The following is a 25581-nucleotide window of genomic DNA, read 5'->3' as shown; positions in this document are numbered from 1 at the left end:
AAAAGAAAAAAAAAAAAAAAAGAATAGGGGTCTTGTGCACTCCCTACCCAGTGCTCTTTCATTTCTCTGCCTCATGATGCTCTACTGCCTTCTGGCTGAGAAAGCTCTATAGTAAGGGCTTTCCAGGATGACTTAGTTATTTTCTTTGGAGATACTGAGAACATTAAAATAAGTCCTTTTGAAAACGTAAGGATAAAAACACCACTTAAAAGCTGATATAAGTGATTTTAGGGTTATTCATTATTTGAGAATAGTCATACCATGTGATACGTTCATTGACATGAATAAGCAAGAATTGACTGGTTAACTTGGGTTACCTAAAAGGAAACAGCATACAGTAGAAAGTCCAGGGGCTTTGGAATTACACTTGGTTGCAAATTCTGGATTTGACATGTTCTTTCTTATAGGTTTGGCCAAGCTACACAAACCCCTCTGAACTTAACTTTCCTTACTATAAAATTGAAAAAATTTTCCTTACTATAAAATTTAACTAGTTGTATTAAATGAAGATTAAATGAATTGATAAATGTGTGAGTACCTAGCCTAAAACCTGGCCCATATTTGGCATATAATAAATGTCTCTTCTTTTTTTTCCATTCTAGAATTTGCTACTTCTTCAAATGTATTCTCTCAATAAATATGTATAGTACTTGTGTTAGGTGTGGATAAGGAGGTAAATGATAGAGTATCTGCTCTCATAGAGAACATTTTTTTTTTTTTTTGAGATGGAGTCTCTCTCTGTTGCCCAGGCCGGAGTGCAGTGGTGCAATGTTGGCTCACTGCAACCTCCGCATTCCGGGTTCAAACGACAGAGAACATTTTTAAACAGGGAAGATAAGCATCAAATAAGCAATTACGATGGAATGTTATGAGTGGTTAGCTAAGGAAATTCAGGAGGCCCAGGGGGATCAAGCAGGAAGACCTAGTTTAGGGGATCAAGGAAGGCCTCTGGAAGGTGATGGTGTTTCAGTTGAATCCTAAAGGATATATAAGACTTAGCCAAATTAGATGGGGTGAAAGTGGGGAAGGGAAGTCACAATTATCCCGAACAGAGGCAGCAATCAAGTGTGAAAATGCTGAAGGGAGAGAGTTCAACAAATGTAAAGCGAGAAGGAGAGTGGTGACTGATGAAGCTGGAGAGTGGGCAGGGGATATACCGTTGGCCACTTACAAGCCATGGTAATGATTTTGGAAGTTGATTTCAAGGGCAATGAAGGATCATTGGAGAGTTTTGACTAGTATGATTTTTGTCATTGAAATTAGAAGGGTTTTAATATTAGCTCTCTGGAAAGGTGTAGATAAAAGCTACTATTCAAACAGGCTGATAGGATTGCTTTAGGAAGTATCCTCATCCTTAATTCATGGAATTCAGGGATGGATGTCTTTCTGCTGGAAAGTGGCAGAAATTTAGCCATTGTGCTCGACCACAAGAGGGAGCTAGTGGTCTTCCACGAGTCTGTAATTACATTTTCTTCTGGCCCATTGTTTCCTGACAACATGGTGGCACTGGCAGTTGGCTCAACTGTTTGGCCATTTTCCAGTGACAAGACCGTTATGGCAGTTGGTGGTTGGTAAATTCAGTCCCTGCTCTCTGTGCCCAACCATATGTCCAGACCTTACTGGCACTCCTAGGCCCGGAGCCTCCAGCCAGCTCAGAACAAAGACAGTCTGAAAAGGCCTCTCCTCGTCGCCATCGCAATCACTTGAGCATTTATGCTCAAAACAGCTCTCTTACAGGAAAACGTTTGTGTTCCTCCAGAATGTGAAGGAAGGTTCATGGTTTTTAAAATTCATGAATTGCGTGGAATGGAACGTTCCTTCTCTGAGTACAGGAAAGAAACAGAGAGGCAGTGTCTTTATGACACCCAAGCTGTGGGTCATCTCAGGCGGGAAAAATCTAGTCAAGCCAATTATTTGGCATGGTGTGTGCCTCTTTTCCTCCCATCCCAGGAAAAGGTTGTTAGGTTTTTTTTTTTTTTTTTCACGTTTTAAGTCGTTGCCTTGGATTCACTTGAAAGTACTCAGGCTTAGGCAATTAGCTAAAGAAATCTACTCTTGTCTATTTAAAATTATTTGAAGAAAATGATTCTGGCTGGGTATATGATCAAAGAAAAATCTAATTAAAAGATTCAGGTGAACTGCTTTGCTTTGGTTGGTTTAAATACAGCCATGAGGATAGGATAGACCAAATTAAGGATGGTTAAAGCTAACTCCACATTTCCCTTTATATCCTCTGTCTTATCTCATTGGGCCCATTTCTTCCTGTCTTCTGGGTGCCCCATACCCTTATGCTCAAAAATCAGTCCTCAGTTCCCCACTGAAGCATTTATTTATTTATTTTTTTAAGACGGAGTCTCGCTCTGTCACCCAGGCTGAAGTGCACTGGCGCATCTCTGCTCACTGCAAGCTCTGCCTCCTGGGTTCATGCCATTCTCCTGCCTCAGCCTCCCACATAGCTGGGACTACAGGCACCCACCACCATGCCCAGCTATTTTTTTGTATTTTTTTAGTAGTGACAGGGTTTCACCGTGTTAGCCAGGATGGTCTCAATCTCCTGACCTCCTGATCCGCCTGCCTCAGCCTCCCAAAGAGCTGGGATTACAGGCGTGAGCCACCGTGACCGGCCCACCGAAGCATTTTCAATAGCCTTTCCTTCCCTGCTAGCTCTCCCTCCTACACTTTTCAATAATACCTTAGAATGTGAATTTGAAACAAAGAATTTGGTTAAACAGATTTTAACAGACTCTAGAGTGTGAATATAGGAACACGCATCACACTCTCGTAGCTCCTTGACCCTTTGGGGTGCAGGGGTGTTGTATTTTAAAAGAAGATATTGATACCTCAAATGAATACTTGGTGGTGACATTTTAGATTTGAAGCATAACGTGATTTTTCCACTATATTATGTAAAAGAAAAACTTTGGCAGTCAGTGGAGTAGGGTCAGTTGGAGCAGAGCTTTGCAGCACTGCAAGCAAGTAGTCATCCAGTTTTTCAGATGACGTTTTTGGAGTCTCAACTTTTGTCCATCCAAGTGAGCAAGTCAGGGTGATAAGATGCAATGCAAGGTTTTTATTATGTTTGATTTCATCTTTCTTTCTTTGTTGTTGTTGTTTTGAGATGGAGTCTCACTCCGTCACCCAGGCTGGAGTGCAGTGGTGCGATCTTGGCTCACTGCAACCTCCACCTCCCAGGTTCAAGCAATTCTCCTGCCTTGGCGTCCCGAGTAACTGGGACTGTCAGCACCTGCCACCATGCCAGGCTAATTTTTTATACTTTTAGTAGAGTCAGGGTTTTACCATAATGGCCAGGCTAGTCTCAAACTCCTGATCTTGTGATCTACCTGCCTCCACCTCCCAAAGTGATTACAGGCATTAACCACTGCACCCGGCCTTATTTGATCTTTCTAATTTTCATATGACCTTTCTCGTATCTTACACCATGCATGTGATCTTTTGCATAATCCATCTCTACTCCAACTACCTTTCTCCACCCACACATAACACTTTGCAGTGTGTGGAAACTGGAAGTACTGCTTGCTGATAATATCTGATGACCTACACCAGGCACAGGATCCTCTGAACAAAGATATTTCTCTCTTATAAAGAAATTGTCTTGAAAGAGCATGGACTTTTTTCATAAGTTAAAAATATCCAATTTCTTTTCACTCCAAAATAAAAATCACTGTATAGTTTTCTTATTTTAAAAGCAATAAATGCCAGGTGCAGTAGCACACACCTGTAGTTCTGGCTACTTGGGAGGCTGAGGCAAAAGGATTGCTTGAGCCCAGGAGTTGAAGGCTGCAGTGTGCTATGATTGTCCCTGTGAATAGCCACTGTGCTTCAGCCTGGGCAATAGGGCAACATAGCGAGACCCTGTCTTAAAAAAAAGCAATACATGATGACAGCACGAATACATAATATATATATAAAGTGTAATAAAAATATAAAGAAAATAAAAAGATAAGCATGATCCCATCTTTAGAAAATAATCACTGTTAAAGTATTAACATTTTGGAACATAATGTTTGAGATATTTTTCTATGCCTACATAGATATTTTGAGCCTCAGCAATATTGCATTATGGATATTGTTTTGTAACCTGACTTTATTCACTACTTACGTATTGTGAGCATCATTTATACCATGATTTTAATTGGTAGCATACGATTCCTTTAACTGAAAATATTATCATTTATTTAGGCAATTTAACCAATTTCCTATTAATGAAACTGTTCACACTTAAAAATGGCCAAATATTGTACCCTAAGACTTATCCTTACCCAAGGTGTGCTACACACTGTTTCTGAAGAAGGAATTTTTTAATATAAACTAAGAATATCCAGTTTTTCAGAATTAATTTCAAAGAGACGACCAAAGGTCTACAGAGATTTCAGGAGGGATTAGTTGTTCTGTTTGTTAATAGTTCTTCAGTAGACTCAGGGATATATCTGAAGATCAAATGAAAATTATTAAGTATTTCCACTTTTAGAATGAGACCCTTGGATATTTTATTCAGCTAAAGGACAGACTTTGTGACTTGACCACACATTTTGCATCAATGGTATATGCTTTTAATATTTATTAGATAAGTCTCTATAGGGATTATATGCTACCTGCTGTTGAACCAAGGCTACCAAAGGGAAATTTAAGCCAAAGATTGTGAACTCTTGAAACCTCTTTTGTAATATTGGACTACATATAGTCCTGCCCTGCTTCCTCATAACTGGAAACAGTCTTGGAGCCTAGCGTTAATTGTTCCAAGAGGTTGTAACCCAGCTCATTAACCTCAACAGCCATCCAGCTCTTGTGTGATTATTTAGCTTGTACTAAGGGTTGATCAATGATCGTTGCATATTTGTATGCATGTCTTTTCGGAGAAGACGAATGAAATGAAATTTCTATGGGTAGAGCAAAGACGTGAATGGAAAACCAGTGTACTTAGAAATGTTGCTGAGTGCCTATCTGTTGAAAATTGATAGAGGTGGGGAGAATCTAGTTCTGGATGCTAACTACTCAGATTCTAGGAAACATCTCTTGGACAGGACTCTTGCTGCTGCAATATGTATTGCAGAATTTCTACACTGAAATTTGTGTTTAATTTATAAGTATCTTAAATATGTTTGAAGTTTAATTGCTTTTTTTAAAAAAGCAATTTAATTTTAATCACTTATCCTAATGATTCCCAGTTTTTTGGTGTTAACCAAGTTATTGAAAACCTTCTTTGCTTCTTCTGGGTCTCATTCTGTCACCCAGGAGTGCAGTGGTGCCATCTCGGCTCACTGCAACCTCTGCCTCCCAGGTTCAAGCAATTCTACTACCTCAGCCTCCCAAGTAGCTGGGACTACAGGCATGTGCCACCACACTGACTAATTTTTGTATTTTTAGTAGAAATGGGGTTTCACTATGTTGGCCAGGCTGGTCTTGAACTCCTGACCTCAAGTGATCCACCCATCTGGGCCTCCCAAAGTGCTGAGATTACATGTGTGAGCCACTGCAACCAGCCACCTTATTCTTAATTATTGATTTTTGATCACTTCTATTTTTGGTGGTTTCCTAAGTCAAAGCTGTCTCTTGGGCCTAATGGAACTGATCTCCAATTCACAGAGTAAATAATGGACCAGTGTTCTCTTCTCTCCTCTCTTATCCTTTCCTGTCTTTTTTTTCTGCCTCTATCTTCTCTTTGATTGCCAGCATTTCTCCTTTGCTACCTTCTTCATCTCTCTCCTTCCTCCCTCTAACTCCTCAAATTCTACCTCATTCTGATCCAGGCTCCTTAAAATTCGGCATTTTGGATGCCTCTCCATTGTTCTCCAACATGATAGCGGGGTTTTCTGGCAAGCTCTCTAGGTCCTGCAGAGTTTGCTCTATTTGTGGAATGAAGTGATGCAGCAAAAGCTGGGCCCCTAGTTCCTTTGTGCTTTTCCATGCATCCTCCTCTTTGATGGGGCATTACCTGAGGGTGCAAAAATGTTTTTGACCACAAGAATAATATCCAGGCATTGACGCATAAGGTAAGATCCCTTTCCCACTGAAGTCCTTGAAGGCAGCAAACACATGACCATGAGCAACTTTGAGGGAAATTCATCATAAAATGCCTGTTTTTGAGTGCTGTTTGATAAATAAGCCGTTGCTATAGGAGTTTAATAAAACTGGCCCCATGCCAAGATGGAAAGCGTGTGGTCATCAACTACAAAGAGAGCTTCAGCTGAGATGGCTCATTTTGGGATGAAAATTGTCTTCCTGTTTTCTTACTACATCAATGATACAGCAATTTCTTTTATAATTTCCAGTTGTGCACAAGCCAGTCAGCAAAAAGAATGAGAGTTTCCTTCCTAGCTGAGAGAATATTCTTTTAAAAGAAAGGAAGTAGGTAAAAAGAAAGAAGGAAAGAAAGAAGTAAGGAAAAAAATCCATAGCAACAAATGCATTTAAAAAATCTCCCCGCTTTCCACTGGTTTCAGGGAAGAGACATACAACGGCCAGTCCTGGGTTTTGTCTTGACAGTTGCCTCCCCAGGAATGTGTGGCTCTTGAGGGGAACTGGTGAGCACCCTTTAGTGATCCAATATTTTGTAAATAGATTTATCCCCCCTTGCTCACCATTTATTGTTTGCTAACCTAGGGAAAGGATATCAGTTGATTGTTGGAATTTCACTTAGCTTTTTCTCATTAAACTGCTTGCACATTGCATTTCTTTTGGACGAGGAGAAGAGAGATAACATTCCAAACTTGCAAAAACAACATACAAACTTCAAAGATTACAAGGTCCTTCCCTTTACCATTGGGGAAAGAGCTTCAAATTAGGCTGTAGATTTTCTACTGATCTGCAACCAAATTTAGGGTTTTAAGATGTAATAAAATCATCGTGTTACAAAAATGTCAGGAAACATGGTTAGGAGCCTTCACTGACTTTTAATGCTGAATCTTCCCATTATGTTTGCAAGATCAGAGCAAGGTCAAATCACAACTGCTTATGGACTGGCTAGGGTAGAAATGTGGGGACCTGAAAGCTTGGGCTTCTACTTAGATTGTGTTCCAGGATTGATCTTGGTATCTCAGGTGAGTGACAGACAGAAGTGGTTCATACACCATAGCCTTGTAAATCTAAATCTCCTTGCATGCAGAGCATTACTGATTAGAGAATGGAAGGGAAAGGGACCAACACTATTGTATTTATACGAACTGTTGTCTTAGATTGGGTTCCACAGGAAAGGGAACAGCATCTTTAGAGGAGTAAGAGAAGCAAGACTGGTCAGAAGGAGAAGGAGAAGTTTAATGCGATTGCAAGAGAGATTTCAGCTAATCTCACAGGGACCTTTGGAGCTGAGATGACCCCTCAGAGGAGTCCCTTCTTGAGACAAGGAGGTCAGTCTTTGGTACTGCCTTACATCCACCAGTCATTACATTAAGGCCGCCTAGAGGAAAAAGTGAAACTGCTCCTTTCTACAGAGGACAGTTTGCAAAGAGGTTCAGCTGGCAGCTGGCAGCAGCAACACTCCCAGGAATGAGTGCATCGGCCCTAACGTAGGGACCAAAGGTGTTCCACAGCATCCAGTAACAAGTGTTGAGTTTCATGTGTTCTCTTGATTGATGCTTAAGTGGGGCCTGTTTCAGAAAGAAAATGTCAAGGCTAGAATAAAGGCACTGGGACAATGGGAGAATGAGGTCAAGGCTATCTGGAGGCTGGCTATTGTGGAAATAATGCCATCAGATGTTCCTCTGTTTCCTTTTGTCATGTGCCTCCCTGAGCAGCCAGCTCCTCCACCTCAGTGGCATCATTCCCAAATACACATGGCTAGGAAATGCCTACTCCCAAGTGAACACCTCCTTCAGCAGCACCCTTCAAGGTGTCTGTGCCTCAACACACTCAACACAACTCTTTCTGTGTCAGGAAAAGGCAACCTAACACAATTTTAAGAACATAAGCTTTGGAATAAAAAAACATTGATTCAAACGTCAACCCTGAAACTTATTAACGATGGCCATGAGCAAAGGACTGGACAGCTCTCATCCTCAATTTTTTCTTTTATAAAATGGGTCCAATAATATCGACCTCATGGAGTTAAGGTGAGGAATAAATGAGATAATCCTTGGAAAAGGCTAAAGTGGTGAAGTAAATGCAAAGAGCTTAATGTATGTTAGCAGTTATTGAAATGACAGCAAATTAATATTACTAGTAATATTTGTATTAGCATTACTGGCCATGAGTCACATCTGTCTGAGCTGGTGGGGATGATTTTCCGGGTGCAGAAAGCAGGTGGACTTTGGCTGGGAGCGCTGCAATCTCTGAGATGGATCACGTTTTTCTCATAACGACCAAACATAGTCCGTTGCATGCTCTTTTGTTGCTGCTTCTCTTCACATGTGGAAAACATGCTGAGACACAGAGCACTTTGATGTTAAACTGACTAAAAACCACAGGTGGGTCAGGCGGTTAGGTGATGATTCCAGTCGTTCTCAGCCTGCTGCCTCACTGGAACAAATAGCACGGTTTGCATAAAACCTGTGCCCTCATTTGAGTAAAAACAGCAGAGGGAAATGATGACTTCATTAGGAGATGGGGAGTACCTTAGGTGGGCTTCAACCTGTGTAATTTTTTTTTTTTTTTTGCAGATCCTGACATTCCAGTAAAATGCTTAAAATATATGTATATATAAACACACATAAATATATAAAGAAAATAAATTTGTATGTTATATACTTAACATTCATCTCAGCATAGAACAAAGGAAGAATACATATATTGGTGCCCACTTTTATTTAACATCAAGATTAATTATTTTTCAAGGTAAATATTAACTAAAGTGGAGACCAGGGCAGTGTGTACCTCTCAGTTCAATAATTCTTGATGTTAACTTCAGCAGAAATCAATGTCTGTTTATTTACTCCCAAGAGCCAATGCAGGCAATGTTACCATTTTAAATACATTTTAGTTCTAAAATTAAATTAAAATCCAGGTCTTGGTTCTCACGGGTACTATATGCTCCCAAGTTCTTTCTACAAAATATTAAATAAAACATTTACTGGGTCTGTTGCCCCTGTCCACAGTCAGAAGCTATTATTCCTCTGCAGATGAGAGGGAATCACTTAAAGGTGGTAGGAGGTGGGCTAGTAGCTCACAAAGGGGTCAGCTGAAAGATTGTTGGACTTAGTCTCATTATAGTAGAAATAGCATTCAGAAGGCTGTCCTGCTCTTTTCTGTGAAGGAAGGTAAGCAGCTATTTCTAAGGCCAGTGGTTCCAAAAGTAGTTTGGGTGAATCCACTAGGTGAAGGCAGGTATAGTAAAGAGAAAAGATCTAATAAGTCATATGCCAGTTCCAGCCACTCAAGCAATGGAGCCAGGAAGCAGGAGGTGCTTAGGGAGATTCACACACGCACATCTTGGTGTATGCACAGCGGTGCGCATTCCTGGACCTTTAGGGTTTGGAACATGCTGGAACAACCGCAGCAATTGACTTATCTGGAAGAAACCACTTTCAACCCCAGTAGAGTAGTAAACCTGGATGACCAACAAGCCAGAATGAGGTACTTGGAACCTCCCTTTCAGGAATCTTTGCAAGCTTCTGCCTCTACAAGCCACCATGGTCCTACCAGTTGGGAATGTTGAGGATGGGACTAGTGAGGAATGTTAAGGGATTAGGAACCTAGCCACGTCTTGAACTGCAGCCAGCCTGAAAGTCTTGGAGTGGAAGAGTGGAGGCAGCAGCAGTGGTAGCCCACACTGAGTTCTATAAGATGACTCTGGTCATTAGTAAGATTTTATATCTTACAGGGACATTTTACATGCCTCATCTGCTTACCATATAGGTTATCTGTTGAATGCCAGTCAGACTGTAACCTGGATACATATCAATTACACACAAACACATATGTGCACACGTACACACATGTGTGCCCATTCCTCTGGAGCACTTGTAGAAAGACTACTGCACAAGGCATGCCAAGGCCATGTGAATGTGGTGCACAGACTGTAAAATTCCCATCTAAATAGGGAGATGGTAAGAATTACGAAGTCCAGGGTTTTCTTTTCTTGGGCACTGGTGTATCCCCAGCAATAAGAAACGTGCTGGAACATAGTAGGTGCACAAAAATGTTTGTTTAATTCACTACTCGTAACATCAACACCAATTATACTACCAGCAAAAACTATACCAACAAATGAGAAAATTTCACTGGACAATGAACATTTCAATTTGTGAAGATACTTGGTACATTGCTTGGTACCTGATAATTATTGAATAAATTGATCAACTTTGTGTTAGTCTAGTTTTTTTTTTTAATTACGAAAGTGATACTAGGCCATGGTAAAAAAAAAAAAAAAAAAAAAAAAAGAACATGAAACGAGTATACAACAAAAAGTAGAATTCCTTGTTACTCTGGCCACCAGTCTCACTTTCTAGCAGCAACTAGTATTTACAGTTTATGCAGGCTTCTGGAAATTTTCTTTGCATATGTACACACATACACATATATACATATGGATATGTACACACATGCACATATATATATACACACATACACACAAATGGGAACATACTGTACACACTATTCTGCCCTTGTCCTCGCTTTTCTCATTTTGGGCATCTGTTCTTATCAGATCATATATACCTATCTTAGTTTTTAAAAAACAAAGGCATAATATCCACAGTATCCTATAATGTAGAAGTAATATAACTTATTTAATCCTCCTCCAATGGTGGAAATTTGCATTGTTTGTTTGCCATTTCAAACAATTTAACAGCAAACATCTTTGTCCTGCTTCAGAGGCACCATTGACACAGACTCACTGGGAATGGTGCCTCCTGACACTACGCAATGTGGTGGCCCTGATCCCTGTATTCAGTTCTTTGACCATGTCCAGGTATTTCTGTAGGATAAATTCCTAGATTTCTGTAGGATAAATTCCTAGAAGGCCACTAGTTGGATCAAAGGCTATGCTCAATGTAAATTTTGATACCTAATCCCCAAAAAGTTGAAAGTTGAATGATATTCACATGAGTCAATGAGTCATTTGAGGAGTTTTCTAGAGAAATAGAACCAATGGAAGACACATACACATGCACGCACATACACACACACACACACACACACACACACACAGGAATTAGTTCACATGATTCTGGAGACTGAGAAGTCCCAAGATCTGCAGTCAGCAAGCTGGAAACCCAGGAGAGTTTATGGGATAAAGTCTGAGTCTGGAGGCCTGAGAAGCAAGAGAGCCATAGTGTAAAATCCAGTCCAAACTGACAGTAGGAGAAGACTGATTTCCCAGCTTGAAAATAGTCAGAGAGGGAATTCTTCCTTACTCAGGCAGTAGTTCTATTAAAGCTTCCAAGGGATTGGATGAGGCCCACCCACACTTGGGAGGGGCAATCTGCTTTACTCAATCTACTGATTCAAATGTTAATTTCATCCAGAAACACCCTCACAGACACAACCAGAATAAGGTTTAACCAAACATCTAGGCACCTTGTGACCCAGTCAAGTTGACACAAAATTAACGACCACAGGGTTATTCCCCAAAGATTTTAAATAAGAACAAATTCCACTCATTTTTAAATGCAACTTGAAACTAAAATAGAACTTTTGTTTCAGTTCTGTTTGCATAAGTAAACTCACTAATATTCAATGATTTGTACATGCTAGATTTCGTTTCAGATTTCTAGTCTTTGGAAATAGTAAGATTTAGTACCAGTCAATATATTCCACCTTTTGAAACACTTATTAAATATTATGAAAATGCCAATTCCAGCTCCTGGTATAATGCTCTCCCCTGAAAGTCCAATTGAACCTTTTTGCATGTGTAATCTTGCAAACATTGGTGGGCATTTTACATCCAAAAGACTTTGTAATCAAACCTTCAGAGATTTTCTTACTGATGTTTTTCAGCTTTTGGTTCATCAGCAAATTCCAAATTCATTCTTGATGATCTTTGTTGCTCTAATAGTCATGCAATTTCATTTATAAATGAAACAAGTGGGGTCTTTGATCACATAGTCTTTGTAAAATCTGATGCACTCTGTTGAATCTGCTGTGTTCCCTTTGTATTTTAAAAGCAATAGCTGCAATAGAGACAGCTTGACCTTACCGTGAGAAATAGCATTTTATCATGAAACTTGGCAGAGCCTTCAATTTCCTCCCATCTAATATCTGTCAGTCATTCCCATTGTCCAGGAAACATTTTCTCTGCTCTCCATGTGAAAGTTGTTATCTCTGGTGGCAGATACAACTTTTCTGAAGCCAGATCATTCCCATCCCATGGCTCAATCATATTGCTTTGTCGGATCCCTGTGGAAAACCAATCATGCTCTTTAAAGTGTAGCTGGAGAGTTAGTGATACAAAAGAAAGACACTGGATCACTTGCACATACCAGTCCCCAGTCCCCCTAAATTGTGTGCCAGTCTCTCCGGCTCTGTTGCTGAACTCAGTGTGAATACAATAGAGACTGAAATGAAAGAAAGAGGTCCTGTTTACCAAATCATATTGTTGAGCTAGAAGGAACTTTGTCTAATTATAACACATCATTATAAGGAAAGGTAAAGCCAAGAGAGTTGACTTGGATTGACTTGGCCAAGACCACTCAGCTCATTAGTGTCAGAGCTGGGGCTGGAAAACATATTTTTTGACTAACTAATTTTACTGATGTATAATTTGTGTACCATAGAATGCATGGAACTGAAGTGCCCAGTTGATGCATTTTGATAAATATGTATATCTGTGTAACCATACCCAATACGTGCTAATCAAGATATAGAACATTTCATTGCTCCCAGGACTTTCCCACATGCCCCTTTCTAATTAGAAAGCAGGTGTTTGATTCCTGATCCAGTGTTTTGCCACCACTGACTCTTTCATCATTGTATAGGTGCAATGGTCAGTTGGTGAAAAGCGTCCATGGCTGGAAACAGGGTGTATAGGCTCTCATTCCAGCTGCTCAATTAACTATGTGACATTAGGCAAGAGGTTTGCTGAGTTAGTGTCCCTAGCTGTCAGAAGATAGGGTATGAGTGAGAAACCAGATTGTAAAAGGTGATAAAGCTTGTCTTTGACTCCTCCTTCCCCTCTTTTCTGAGATACTTCTTAATAGTTCCTGTAAGGTGTCACTGAGGTGTCACTAGGACTGTAGCACCCATTTCATTCTTTACCTGATTTTGAGCTAGCTAGGTATCATGTCAAAGGAAACTTGTCTATTTCATGCCAAGTTATTGTTCCTAGAAGTGCTTGTATTTAATAATCATAGTGATACCTATAGTTTATTGGGCACCTGTAAGATATCAGCCATGTGCTTACCCCTCTATATGCATTGCCTAAATGAGCCCTGCCTTACAGGAGCCCTGTAAGTTTATACAAAGCCTATCTGAGGCTCAAGGAGGTTAAGTTGCTTGCAGATAGTCAAACAGCTGGTAAGTGGCAGAGTTTGCTTTGGGACCCAGATGTGCCCAACTCCAAATCCAGGACACTTTCCAACTCTACTACTTTGACTCAGGGAACTTTTTTTCTTTTTTTTTTTTTTTTTCTTTTTCAAAATGGAGTCTCGCTCTGTCGCCCAGGCTGTAGTGCAGTGGTGCGATCTCAGTTCACTGCAACCTCCGCCTCCCAGGTTCAAGCTTCCAGGGTTCAAGCGATTCTCCCACTTCAGCCTCCCGAGTAGCTGGGACTACAGGCGCGTGCCACCACGCCTGGCTAATTTTTGGTATTTTTAGTAGAGACAGGGTTTCACCGTGTTAGACAGGATGGTCTCGATCTCCTGACCTCGTGATGCGCCCAACTCGGCCTCCCAAAGTGTTGGGATTACAGACGTGAACCACCTTGCCCGGCTACTCAGGGAACCCTTAAAGGTGACAGTAGCTTGTCCCAAAGGAATAACTGTTTGAAAGTGGAATTTGAGGTAGCATGTCTTCCTAGAGGGAGAGTGTCATCTGATCAAGGAGCTCAGGGACACTTATGCATCACTCCAGTGCTGCCAGTGGGGTTACTCTCCTGATCCCAGGACCACAGGAGACCTGAGAAAGCCCCTTGAATAGTGCACTGTTCCATGTGAGTGTGATTGTGCTTGACTGTGCCTGGGACAATCTTGTGAACTGAGGTTTTGACTTGAATAAGATGAGTGACATGGATTCTGGAGGATAAACAGTTATTATAGGGAATATAGTCTATGGAAAGTGAGATCCTGGGATGTAGTGTATAATTCTTGGTTAAATATAGCAAAAGCAAAGAAATAATCACCCACTCACTCAAGGAGGTGACTCTGGTTAGGGACCCCATGCCTGCTAACAGGGTGCTTATACCCTCCTCCATATGGCGTGAAGAGAGGTGTCCTGTTTAAAGAGTGCAAGCTAAATCTCATTCAAACACACAAAAAGGTCTCAGGAAGTTTGGCTGGAGAAAGTACTCAGTTTCAGATGGGGAGTCTAATTCCACGTGCCTTCGCTTGCCATTGTCTGATTTGCAAGTTTAGCATAACACTCTTTTTTTAAAAGCCCTCTTGGCTATTTAAGAGTTTTCCTGCAGTTGGCCGGGCGCGGTGGCTCACGCCTGTAATCCCAACTCTTTGGGAGGCTGAGGCGAGTGGATCACGAGGTCAGGAGATCAAGACCATCCTTGCTAACACGGTGAAACCCCATCTTTACTAAAAATACCAAAAAATTAGCCCGGTGTGGCGGTGTGTGCCTGTGGTCCCAGCTACTGGGGAGGCTGAGGCAGGAGAATGGCGTGAACCCGGGAGACTGAGCGTGCAGTGAGCCAGAATTGTGCCACTGCACTCCAGCCTGGGTGACAGATTTCCTGCAGTTGTTCAGAGGAGACTGTGGGAAACAAAAGCAAATCAACAGATACAGGCACCAAATTAAGTTCAACACATATAATTCGGAACACATATCTTTGTGCAGTGGATAAGCAGGCCCCCAGAAAAACGACAGACTATTCTGCAGTGTGGTTTAGGGGAGGGATCTGGCTCTATCTCCAGATCATCTTAGACTTTAGCTTACTCAAGATTATGGCCCTTTTTGGGTAACTTCTTGACTTTGGACCTGCTGAGAGATACCCTTGAGTAAGGGATCAGAGTGCAGTCCTTAGTTTTGTTGGCAACACACAAGTACACATGCCAGTGCCCAGAGGCAGTTCTGGAAATGCCTTACTCATTTCTTGGCTGGGCTGAGTCCAGAGACAATCCGTGGCCCTGAACTTTGGAATCCTGATACTCAATGGACTTGATTAGTTTTGCTGCTGGTTAACTCCCACACCTCCTTCTCATGGTTTAAAGAAAGCTGCCTGAAATCAAAGGACTGAGACTTCAAAAAATCAGATCATATAGCAAGCAATTTCATGCACAAAAAGACAGTGGAGTGTTTGAGGGGTTGCTGGGCTACAAACATCTGTACCCAGACTGTGGTTTTGCCTGGCTGGTAGGGCACAGAAGTCTGCTCACTTTGCCTCAAGTTTTAGCCTTTAACGACACAGGGATGTCAAGAGAGGGAACTTCTCAGAGTCTGAGAGAAACAGAGATTTGGGTCAAGTTGTATTGTTCACCCAGGAATCCAAAGACAAGGCTGAGTCTTGAGAGGTGGCTACCACACCCCAGGCTGAAATAACTTTCCAGAGAGCTAACTGGCCTCCTAACCAAATCAATGAGCCAACAAACCCCTGAGGGTTGGAACCCTGAAGGAGTGAGAGGACCCCATATCTCAGCCTGACAACTGGCTACTTACACCTGCTAAATGTGTAGAAAACTGGATTTTTTCCATGCACCACAGGACATGGTTTTCTTTCAAAGTTCACAAATTCTCTTCATGGTTTACCTAACTATGAAGATTCATTTTTGGTCAATGTCCAAGAAAATTTATTTATGACCAATTCTGTATTTTGATCTCTCTATCCAAGTATTGTTTCCAAGAGCCAGCAGTACAAAGGCACAAGGGCCAGCTGAACGGCCCATGGCCACACATAGCCCTTCAGCCTGCGTTGGTCTTGATCGTCTCCCCACTAACCAGGTCTGTGTCCACAAAAGCTGGTGGTGGCCAAAGGAAGAAACCTCCCTCTACAGAAGTAGCCTAACCCAAGACAGAGTTCACTTAAACGGCCATCTCTAAAGGGCATGGTTGTTTGGTTTCCCTTCTGTGCTCTCCGATCCTGGGAATCAGGGGATGCCCCACCATGCCTTAGTCCTCTGTATTTCTATGTCCCCATACCCTCACAGGCCAAAAGGACCCAAGGTGAATTGTGAACTATTTTAATTTGGAGATAAATGACCAAGGGATCCTACACAAAGGGCCCAGTGTAATTTTAGTAGTCATAGGCCAACCTCAGGTGGCTCTCTTGTTCCTGAGCCATGTTCCTGCATGACTTTGAGAAAATCACTTAGCCTCCACAAAGAGAACACAACTGGGTGTTGCCTGAGTTTTACTGATGTTGGCAAAGTTTAATACAAAGACTGTATTTTTTTTATGTAAAGGAGACAAAGAGTGGATTGAGACAAACTTTCTCTATAATAACAAAAATCTCCTTTTCCATCATAGTTGTGAGTCTGTCTTCATGAACACTATAGCTTGGACTTACACTGACGTTTACCTCATGAAAAGAGATTTTAGAAAATTGATCTTGCTTATTTACTTTTTAACCAAGAGCAGCTATTAACCCTCTAGGAGTTACATCAAATTCTTTAGATCCAAAATGCAACTCAAATAGAAGCACTACTAGTTTTATATTTTTCTCCAGATTCAGAATCCTGTGTGCCTTTTTTTTTTTTTAAAGAAAACTGTGCATTCGTTTTCTCTGAAAATGACTTCTTTGTGCTCCAGTTTTCTAGCTTAAAGATAAAATTGGATTCTTTGAAGAGGCTCAGAAACTAATTTTAAAAATCTAAGGCCCATCAGTAAGTGACAGAGAGTCCTTTGGGTATCATTTTATGCTCCCTAGTTCAAGGAACAACAACATTTTTTTTTTTTTAAATGAAATCTTTCCTTATCATTTGATGTTCATCATTACCAAATTACATACTTTTATCTCTTTTTGCCCATGAAAATTTCAATAATTCTAAACAATTAAATGGAAAGTTCATTTTCAATTAGTGTGATAAACTGAGTAATAAAGAACTCTTAGAGAAAGATATTTTTGTGTTTTTAAGTATATATTCTAAAATTTTGTAATGAACTCAAGCACTAAATATTTTATGAGATATGTAAAAGATTTCTCCTCACCCTCCAATTTTTTTTGTTTTGTTTTGTTTTTGTTTTTGTTTTTGTTTTTTTTGAGACACTCTGTTGCCCACACTTGAGTGCAGTGGTGTGATCATAGTTCACTGAAGCTTCAACCTCCCAGGCTCAAGTGATCCTCCCTCCTCAGCCTCCCAGATTGTTGAGACTATAACCACACCCAGTTAATTGTTTGTTTGTTTGCTTGTTTGTTTCGAGACAGAGTCTCACTCTGTCTCCCAGGCTGGAGTGCAGTGGCCTGATCTTGGCTCACTGCAACCTCCACCTCCCGGGTTCAAGTAATTCTCCTGCCTCAGCCTCCTGAGTAGCTGGGGCTACAGGCGCGCAACAACAAGCCTGGCTAATTTTTGTATTTTTAGAAGAGCTGTGGTTTCACCATGTTGCCCAGGCTGTTCTCGTACTCCTTCTGCCTGCCCTGGCCTCCAAAAGTTCTGGGATTACAGACGTGAGCCCCTGTGCCTGGCCATTTTTGTATTTTTTGTAGAGATGGGGTTTCACCATGTTGCCAAGGTTGGTCTAGAACTCCTGAGCTCAAGCAATTCGCTTACCTCGGCCTCCCAAAGTGCTGGGATTACAAGCATGAGCCACGACGCCCAGCTATCCTCCAAAATCTTGATTCTTTTTTTTGTTTAATCTTTTTATTTTGGAAAATAAAAAAATACAGAACAGTATGAAACAAACCTGCACGTTGTGCACATGTACCCTAGAACTTAAAGTATAAAAAAAAAAAGAATGATAAACAACGTATGTACCGACTACTCATTAATATTTTATTATTTTTGTTTTTAGTCTTTTTTAACTAAAAAATAAAACATTACAGATTAAAGTCCTCTTTGTTTCCCATTCTGTCTCATCTTCTTCCCAGAGACAGTTAATGTTACGAATTTAAGGTGCATTGTTAAAATATTTTTGAATACTTTTTACATGCATTGTTATGTATCCAAGAACAATATATGCTAGTGTGTGTGTGTGTTTTAAATGCACGTAAGGAACAGTTTATCCTACATAGTTTTTTGTATATATCATTTTAGAAGTTCCTTTTTAAAAATGTAACATTGATTGATCCATGGATATCTCTATTAGTGAGTGAGTCTCATTTGTTTGCATTATTTGTGATATCTGACATATTTGGACTCACTTATGCCATTTTAGTTTGGTGGGTTTTGTTTGCTTTTTACTGCTCTTCTCATCTTCTATTGAATTGGTCAATTCTTCTTTATTTCCTCTTCTAGATTAAAAGTTACACATTCTACTTCTGGTCCTTCAATAGGTACCATTAAAATGTTATTATACACAATTCACATTATTTTTGTTTTTATTTTTCTGAGATAGAATCTCCCTGTCACCCAGGCTGAGTGCAGTGGTGCAATTATAGCTCACTGCAGCCTTTACCTCCTGGGCTCAAGCGATCCTCCCACCTCAGCCTCCCCAATAACTGGCAGCACAGGCTTGTGTCACCACACCTGGCTAATTCACATTATTTTAAAATAAATACTAAAGTTTGTGTATATTCTCCTAAACAAGCAAGGAATTGAACACATTTGTATTTTACTCTAAACAATCTCCTTCTGGCTCCTATGTTAACTATTGTCTAGTGTTTTAGTTCTACCTTGTTTTTTTTGGTTGTTCGTTTTTGTGGGGTTTTTTTGAGATGGAGTTTCGCTCTGGTTGCCCAGACTGGAGTGCAATGGTGCAATCTCAGCTTACCGCAACCTCTGCCTCCCAGGTTCAAGCGATTCTCCTGCCTCAGCCTCCCGAGTAGCTGGGATTACAGGCATGCACCACCAAACACAGCTAATTTTTGTATTTTCAGTAGAGACAAGGTTTCTCCATGTTGGTCAGGCTGGTCTCGAACTCCCAAACTCAGGTGATACGCCTGCCTCGGCCGCCCAAAGTGCTGGGATTACAGGCATGAGCCACCACAGTTGGTCAGTTGTTTATTAGTGGTAGTTCACGTATTTTCTTTTCTTTTTTTTTTCTTTTTTTTGAGACGGAGTCTTGCTCTGTCACCCAGGCTAGAGTGCAGTGGCATGATCTTGGCTCACTGCAAGCTCCCCCTCCCAGGTTCACGCCATTCTCCTGCCTCAGCCTCCCGACTAGCTGGGACTACAGGCGCCAGGGCCACCCCACCTGGCTAATTTTTTCTATTTTTTAGTACAGATGGGGTTTCACCGTGTTAGCCAGGACGGTCACGATCTCCTGACCTCCTGATCTGCCCGCCTCGGCCTCCCAAAGTGCTGAGATTACAGGTGTGAGACACCGCGCCCGGCTGATTCACGTATTTTCACCAGATTTCCCCCCCTTTTCTCACCATTGTTCTTGAATTCCATCTTTCATCCTGGCTTTTTCTTTTTTGTTAAAATCTTACTTTTGGTAGCTTTTTGGTGAGAGTCAGTTAACTAACTCTTGGACTTTGGATGTATTCAAAACATATGCTGGTCATGCATGGTGATTCACGCCTGTCATCCCAGCACTTTGGGAGGCCAAGGCAGGCGGATCACTTGGTGTCAAGAGTTCGAGACCAGCCTGGGCAACAAGGTGAAACCCCATCTCTACCAAAAAACATATGTTTAAAAGAATTAGCCAGGTGTGCTGGCACATACCTGTAGTGCTAGTATGTATACCTTCAGCTACTCAGGAGGCTGAAATGAATGAATTGCTTGGGCCAGGAGGCAGAGGTTGCAGCGAGCCGAGATTGTGCCACTGCACTCCAGCCTGGGCAATACAGCAAGACCCTTAAAAAAATAAAGGAAAAGAAAAGAAAAATGTAATGCTATTTTTACTCTTGAATGATCACTTACTTTGGGATAGAATTCTATTGTGTCAGTTTTCCTCCCTGATGACTGTGAAGATAGAATTCATTCTCTTCTGGTACCTGCTGCTTCTGAGGAGAAGTTTGTTGTCAGTCTAGATGTGTGATTGTTCATTTGGAGATATTTTGCCTTCTCTTTTCTGTTTGCGTCTAAAATTTTCTCTTAATATTTTATAGTTTCACTGTAATGTGTCAGTGTTTGAAAATTTTAATTTATCCTGCTCATGACTCAGTGCGATTTCTTTTGTTCTGAGAAATTCTCACCATTGTCTCTATTCTATTCTTCTGGAATTTCTAGTAGAAATTCTAGTAGAAATTCCAGAACGGTCTCTTTCTAACCTCCATGTCTCTTAGTGTCATGTTCCTGTTCTTAATTTCTTGATTTCTCTGTGCTATGTTTGTTTTTTATTTTTGCAGCTTTCAATTCACTAATTATCTTTTCAGTTGCTTTTTTTTTTTTTTAATTTTAATGGGTATATTTTCTTTCTTCTTCTTCTACTTCTTTTTTTTTTTTTTTGACAGAGTTTTGCTCTTGTTGCCCAGGCTGGAGTGCAGTGGCACAATCTCAGCTCACTGCAAACTCTGCCATCCAGTTTCAAGCGATTCTCCTATCTCAGCCTCCTGAGTAGCTGGGATTACAGGTGCACGCCACCATGCCTGGCTAATTTTTGTATTTTTAGTAGAGTCAGGGTTTCAACATGTTGTCCAGGCTGGTCTCGAACTCCTGACCTTGTGATCTGCCGGCCTCAGCCTCCCAAAGTGCTGGGGTTACAGGCATAAGCCACTGTGCCCAGCCAAATTTTCATGGGTTTCATTTTTGAATGAATTAAATGATATGATGAATTAAATGAAAATTTAATTCATTCAATTTTCAATGAATTAAATGAAAATTTTAATTTCATTTCTTAGATTTCTACTAAATTATTTTTCAAATGTAATTGCTCTTGTTTCAAAATCTCCTAATCTTAGATCACTAATTTGGATTCTTTCCCTTTGTACAAAGGATACTATTTTTAAACTACTTCCAGATGTATTATTTTATTTTCCTATCCTGAATATCTTCACATCACATTGTGGTGACTAGAGGGCTTCTAGAAAGAGGCAGAGAAACATGTATTTTTATTTATTTTTTGAAAAAAATACATTAACAGCTTTTATCATCAAATTGGATTTTGTTTGACTCTGCACTGAAAACAAAAAATAAGCTTGAAGTCCAGGTCCCTGTAAGTGTAGAGAAGCTATCCCAACCAGACTTAATGTCTAAGAAAGAGGCCAGAATCAGAAAGAAATAGGTTCTTATATAGAGAAGTGAAGCCCAGAGCCCAGCACTTCAAGGCCTTGCATATAATAGGACAAGCTTCAAGGGGGTGTGACCTACACAGACACACAGGGCCCCAGGCTTAGAAGAGCCACAAATGGTTTATTGATCAAAGAGACCCTCGTTCATTTTGAACTGGGCCCCAAAATTACGTAGCTGGTTCTGGTACTAGTGGTACTAGGGAAAGTCCTGAGAAGACAGAAAGAGGAAGAAAAGAAAAAGAACAAAAACAAAAACAACAAGACCCTGATGTTTTTGACCCCCAAGGCATTTTGGGTAGAAGAGACATAGAGGCAGCAGAGACACATCAATCCCAACTCTTCCTTGGCCCAGAATGACAGAGGATATTGCTTGATTTGAGAGAAATACCAAAGATGGGGTCCTTTTGTCCAATTTAACATTTTGGATTCTGGAAGAAGAGTTCAGTCTCCCTTGTCACCACCCCAAAACAGAGATAATAAAGCAGTTCTGAAAGCGACTTTAAAATAAAAATATTTTTAAAAATTTCAAAGAGGTATAGTACAGTAGGATAATAAATTTACACTGTGCACAGGTGAATGGTGAAAATGCAGTTTAAAGAAATTTGCTGTTACTTGATTCAATTTGTATCAATTGTTTCTATCCATATAAAGGTGGGAGGAAAAAATATAAATTTTAAGTCAAATCCAGTAAATATGGCCCAGTGCAATAACTGAAATAGTCCCTTTAAGTTAATTTTCAGTCTTTTGATTTAAACGTGCCCAGTTCCTCACGTTTCCGCCTATTCCATCTTTGATCTCCAAGGTGCTGTTGAATGAGTGCCTGTGGGTATAGAAAACATGGCCATGCAGTGGTGGAGGAAGGGAGTCTCCCATCTCCACTGGGCCTTGTGATGGCTCTGGGTCTTCCTTGACCTCTGCAGTGATAGAATCCCTATGCCTGATCCCTTCTCACTATGCTGCTATCAGTTGTCTCTGAGCTGGTGTAACTTGCATTCTGACTCTCTCAGTTTGGTCAAAGTCAGTTTTGCCCCACTGCTCTTGGCCCCTGTAAATCTCTTTCACATTCCCTAAGCCAGCTGGCCTGGGCTGCTCACCCACAGCCTCTGCAGCAGATTGTCTCACTCTTGCCAGGACAGGCCCCACAGAAGGTTCACCGATTTCTAGTTCAACTGGCTTCCAGATAAACTGAAGGCTAATGACCAATTCAGGACACCCCGAAGGCTTCATGGCTTCATTTCCTCTTGCCGCTGTGAGTTTAGGTTTCTTCTTCATTTCTGGTACTTAGATATTTTTCCTTTTTGCTGTCAAGCCCTGCTTAAAATATTTTTTTTTCCTCTTTTTTTCAGTATTTCTGTGTGCTTAGAGTGATGCTTTGTGTGTCATCTTGTCTGGAAGTCCTGGAATATTATTTTTGCTAGTAATTTGCTTTAAAAACCCTCTTTTCCAGAGGTCAAGGTAAGTACTTCAGTTCATTCTCTAAGTAAATGCAATCTGAGTTAACTAAGTTTTGTTAGGCATTTTTTTCCTTTTTGGTCATCTAGCATACAGGAATTTTTTTTCTGTGCAGTGGCTATTTCCATTCTTTTTTTCTACGCATCAATATAAATCCTCAACACCAATTAGACTCTATGAGAGGATATTGTATACAATGTACGTGCCAGGACACAAATAAAATAATTCCAATTAATTATTAAGTAAGTAAATATAGAAATATTTACTATTATAAAGCATTTATAAGAGTCGAATGCCTGAACTTTATGGATCATACAATCTACTTGGAGAAATATGGTTGCATAAAATATTTAAATAACATTAGTCTGCAGTTCAGCAAGTGTGCATACCAGTGCCACTAACACCACCTATTGTAAACTTTTGTGGAAAGGAGAGATTGTTATCAACTGGGGTGTTCAGTGAAGCCCTCATGGCAAAGGCTTATTTTAAGTTGAAAGTTGAGAGATCAACTGATGTTTAGTAAGCTTAGATAAGGAGTAGTGTTGCATTCTCCTATTTTTGTGCTGTATTCTCTTATTATTTTATTATTATTGAGTTTCATGAATGTTTTCCTCCTTAGGCTTCTTTTCCAATTAGAAATAATGTTTACTGGATATCTGCTGAATACAAATTAATACATGTTTCCTGTGGAAAATATGAAAAATTATAAAGAAGAATAAAGCACCATCCATAATTTTACTCTACAAAGCCAACAGACATAATTTTGATTTTATAATTTCAGTATTTTATATGCACATTTGTGTTGAATAAAAGTTAAATCATATTGAGCTTATATCTCTTTAATTCGTTTTTTTTTCACTTATGAGCATTTTCCTTTTTGAATAAGATTCCTCTAAAATGTAACTTTTAATGACTGTATATTTATCATATTTGTTTAACAATACCATATTGTGAGTCACTGGGAGAAAGTCAGGTAGTTGAGTCCTCAAATTTCATTCTCACCTTCTTTCATAATAAGAGAACCCTTATTTCAATGGGACTATATTATGTCCAGTTAAAAGCCACATCTCCCAGCCTCCTTGGACTAGGTGTGGCCATTGACCAAGTTCTGGCCAATGATATGTAAGGAGAATAGTTATCAGCAATTTAAAGGAAAAAAAGGGGGCTGACTCAGTTGAAAGCAGCATTCTTTTGCTTTTGCCTCCTATCAACTTCCCACTGCATGGGATGAGGAGGCGATGGCTGGAGTTCCAACAGGCATCTTGGATCACGAAATAACCTCAGAAAGCTGTTTCCTGAAGATGCTGAACTGGCAAGAAAGAAACCCTAGTCCTTGATGATATTGTGAAGACACCATATTAGCATGGATGGCCTATTTCTGAATTTCTTTCAGGTGAGAAAGAAATATATTTATATTTTATTTAAATGTTCTCTTATACGCAGACAGACCTAATTCTAACACAGATACTTAGACTGATTCCGATTTTTGCTGTTATAAGTTATGCTGTAATTAACATACTTGTTCAAAGGTCTCTGTGCATTTGTCTGAGAAATTTGAAAATGTATTTCTAGAAGTTGAATCATAAATTAAAAGTTTTATGAACATTTTAAATTGATTTTTGGCATATCTTGTCTAATTTGGGAAGAGATTTTTAATGAGGGTACTCCGGGGCAATGAACAAATCAGTAAGAATACACACATCCTAAATGTGCAGCTAAAACTCCACTCTATTGTTCCCTTTACTAGAACGGCTAATGAGCCACAGTCAAAAGGCTAAAAAAATTACCCAGTAAAATAGTTGTGTTTCAAGCCTGTCAGGTAGTTATTCTTAAGATTTTCGTCTGAATTAAATTGTAAAGCGATAGACTTCCCACCCCCCACCAAAAATCTCAAAAAAAAAAAAACCAAACCAAAAACAAACAGAAAGCTACCATGTGAGGTTTATTTCTTTCCCTGATTTTAGTTTGCTCTGGATTATTTGAAAGATGATTATTATTGGTGAGTTATGTGAGTCAATAGTTCTCAAACTTCAGCACATATAAAACTTCATCTAAAGCTCATCAGAAAATGCAGATTCCTGAGCTCCACTTCCAGGTCTTCTGATTCAATTGATCTGGAGGGGGTGCAGGAATATGCATTTTAACAGGCACACCACTGAGAGTAGCCCTGATCCAGATAAGTTAAAGAGTTTTTCAGCTTGTTATAGTTTGGATGTTTGTCCTCCTAAACCTCACGTTGAAATGTGATCCCATATGTTAGAGGTGGAGCCTAATGAGAGGTGTCTAGGTCATGGGGGCAGATCCCTCATGAGTAGATTAATGCCCTCGCTTAGGAGGGGTAGTGAGTGAGTTCTTGCTCTATTAGTTCCCATGAAAGCTGGTTGTTAAAAAGAGACGGACACTTCCCCTCTCTCTCTTGCTTCCTCTTGTCATGTGATTTCTGCACAGGCCAGCTCCACTTTACCTTCTGCCATAAGTGGAAGCAGCCTAAGGCCCTCACCTGAAGCCAAGCAGATGCCAGCAGATGCCAGCAGCGTGCTTCTTGTATAGCCTGCAGAACCGTGAGCCAAATAAACCTCTTTTCCTTATAAATTACCTAGCCTTAGATATTTCTTTATAGCAACACAAAATGGACTAAGATACAGCTATTGCCTGAAATTCCATCCATTAGTAAATCTTGTTGCCACTGCTTGTTAGTCCTTCTAGAGAAGCTGACCAAGGATGGGCATAAAGGTGCAACTGAGACCGGCAATTCTGCTCTTTTCTATCAGTTGATTGACATTTTGTGGCTCTGGATGTAAAGCAAT

At 40.3% G+C, this 25581-nt stretch overlaps 1 long non-coding RNA gene across 3 annotated transcripts; it reads left to right on the top strand.

Annotated features, from left to right (window-relative positions):
- On the top strand, positions 1-25292 carry LOC112428476 (uncharacterized). Of its 3 annotated transcripts, none has more exons than XR_011612536.1 (4): positions 1-186; positions 22454-22571; positions 22669-22777; positions 23394-25292. It is a non-coding gene; the product is annotated as an uncharacterized lncRNA (long non-coding RNA). The 3 variants fall into 3 exon arrangements; XR_011612535.1 differs by lacking the exon at positions 1-186 and adding an exon at positions 228-1964; XR_003020425.2 differs by lacking the exon at positions 1-186 and having other exon boundaries at positions 20520-22571.
- Positions 25293-25581: the final 289 nt, after the last annotated feature.

This window comes from Macaca nemestrina, chromosome 14, assembly GCF_043159975.1.
Source record: "Macaca nemestrina isolate mMacNem1 chromosome 14, mMacNem.hap1, whole genome shotgun sequence".
NCBI classification, from domain to species: Eukaryota; Metazoa; Chordata; class Mammalia; order Primates; family Cercopithecidae; genus Macaca; species Macaca nemestrina.
Note: the sequence above shows the minus strand (reverse complement) of the source record. Positions and strands in the feature narration are given on the sequence as shown.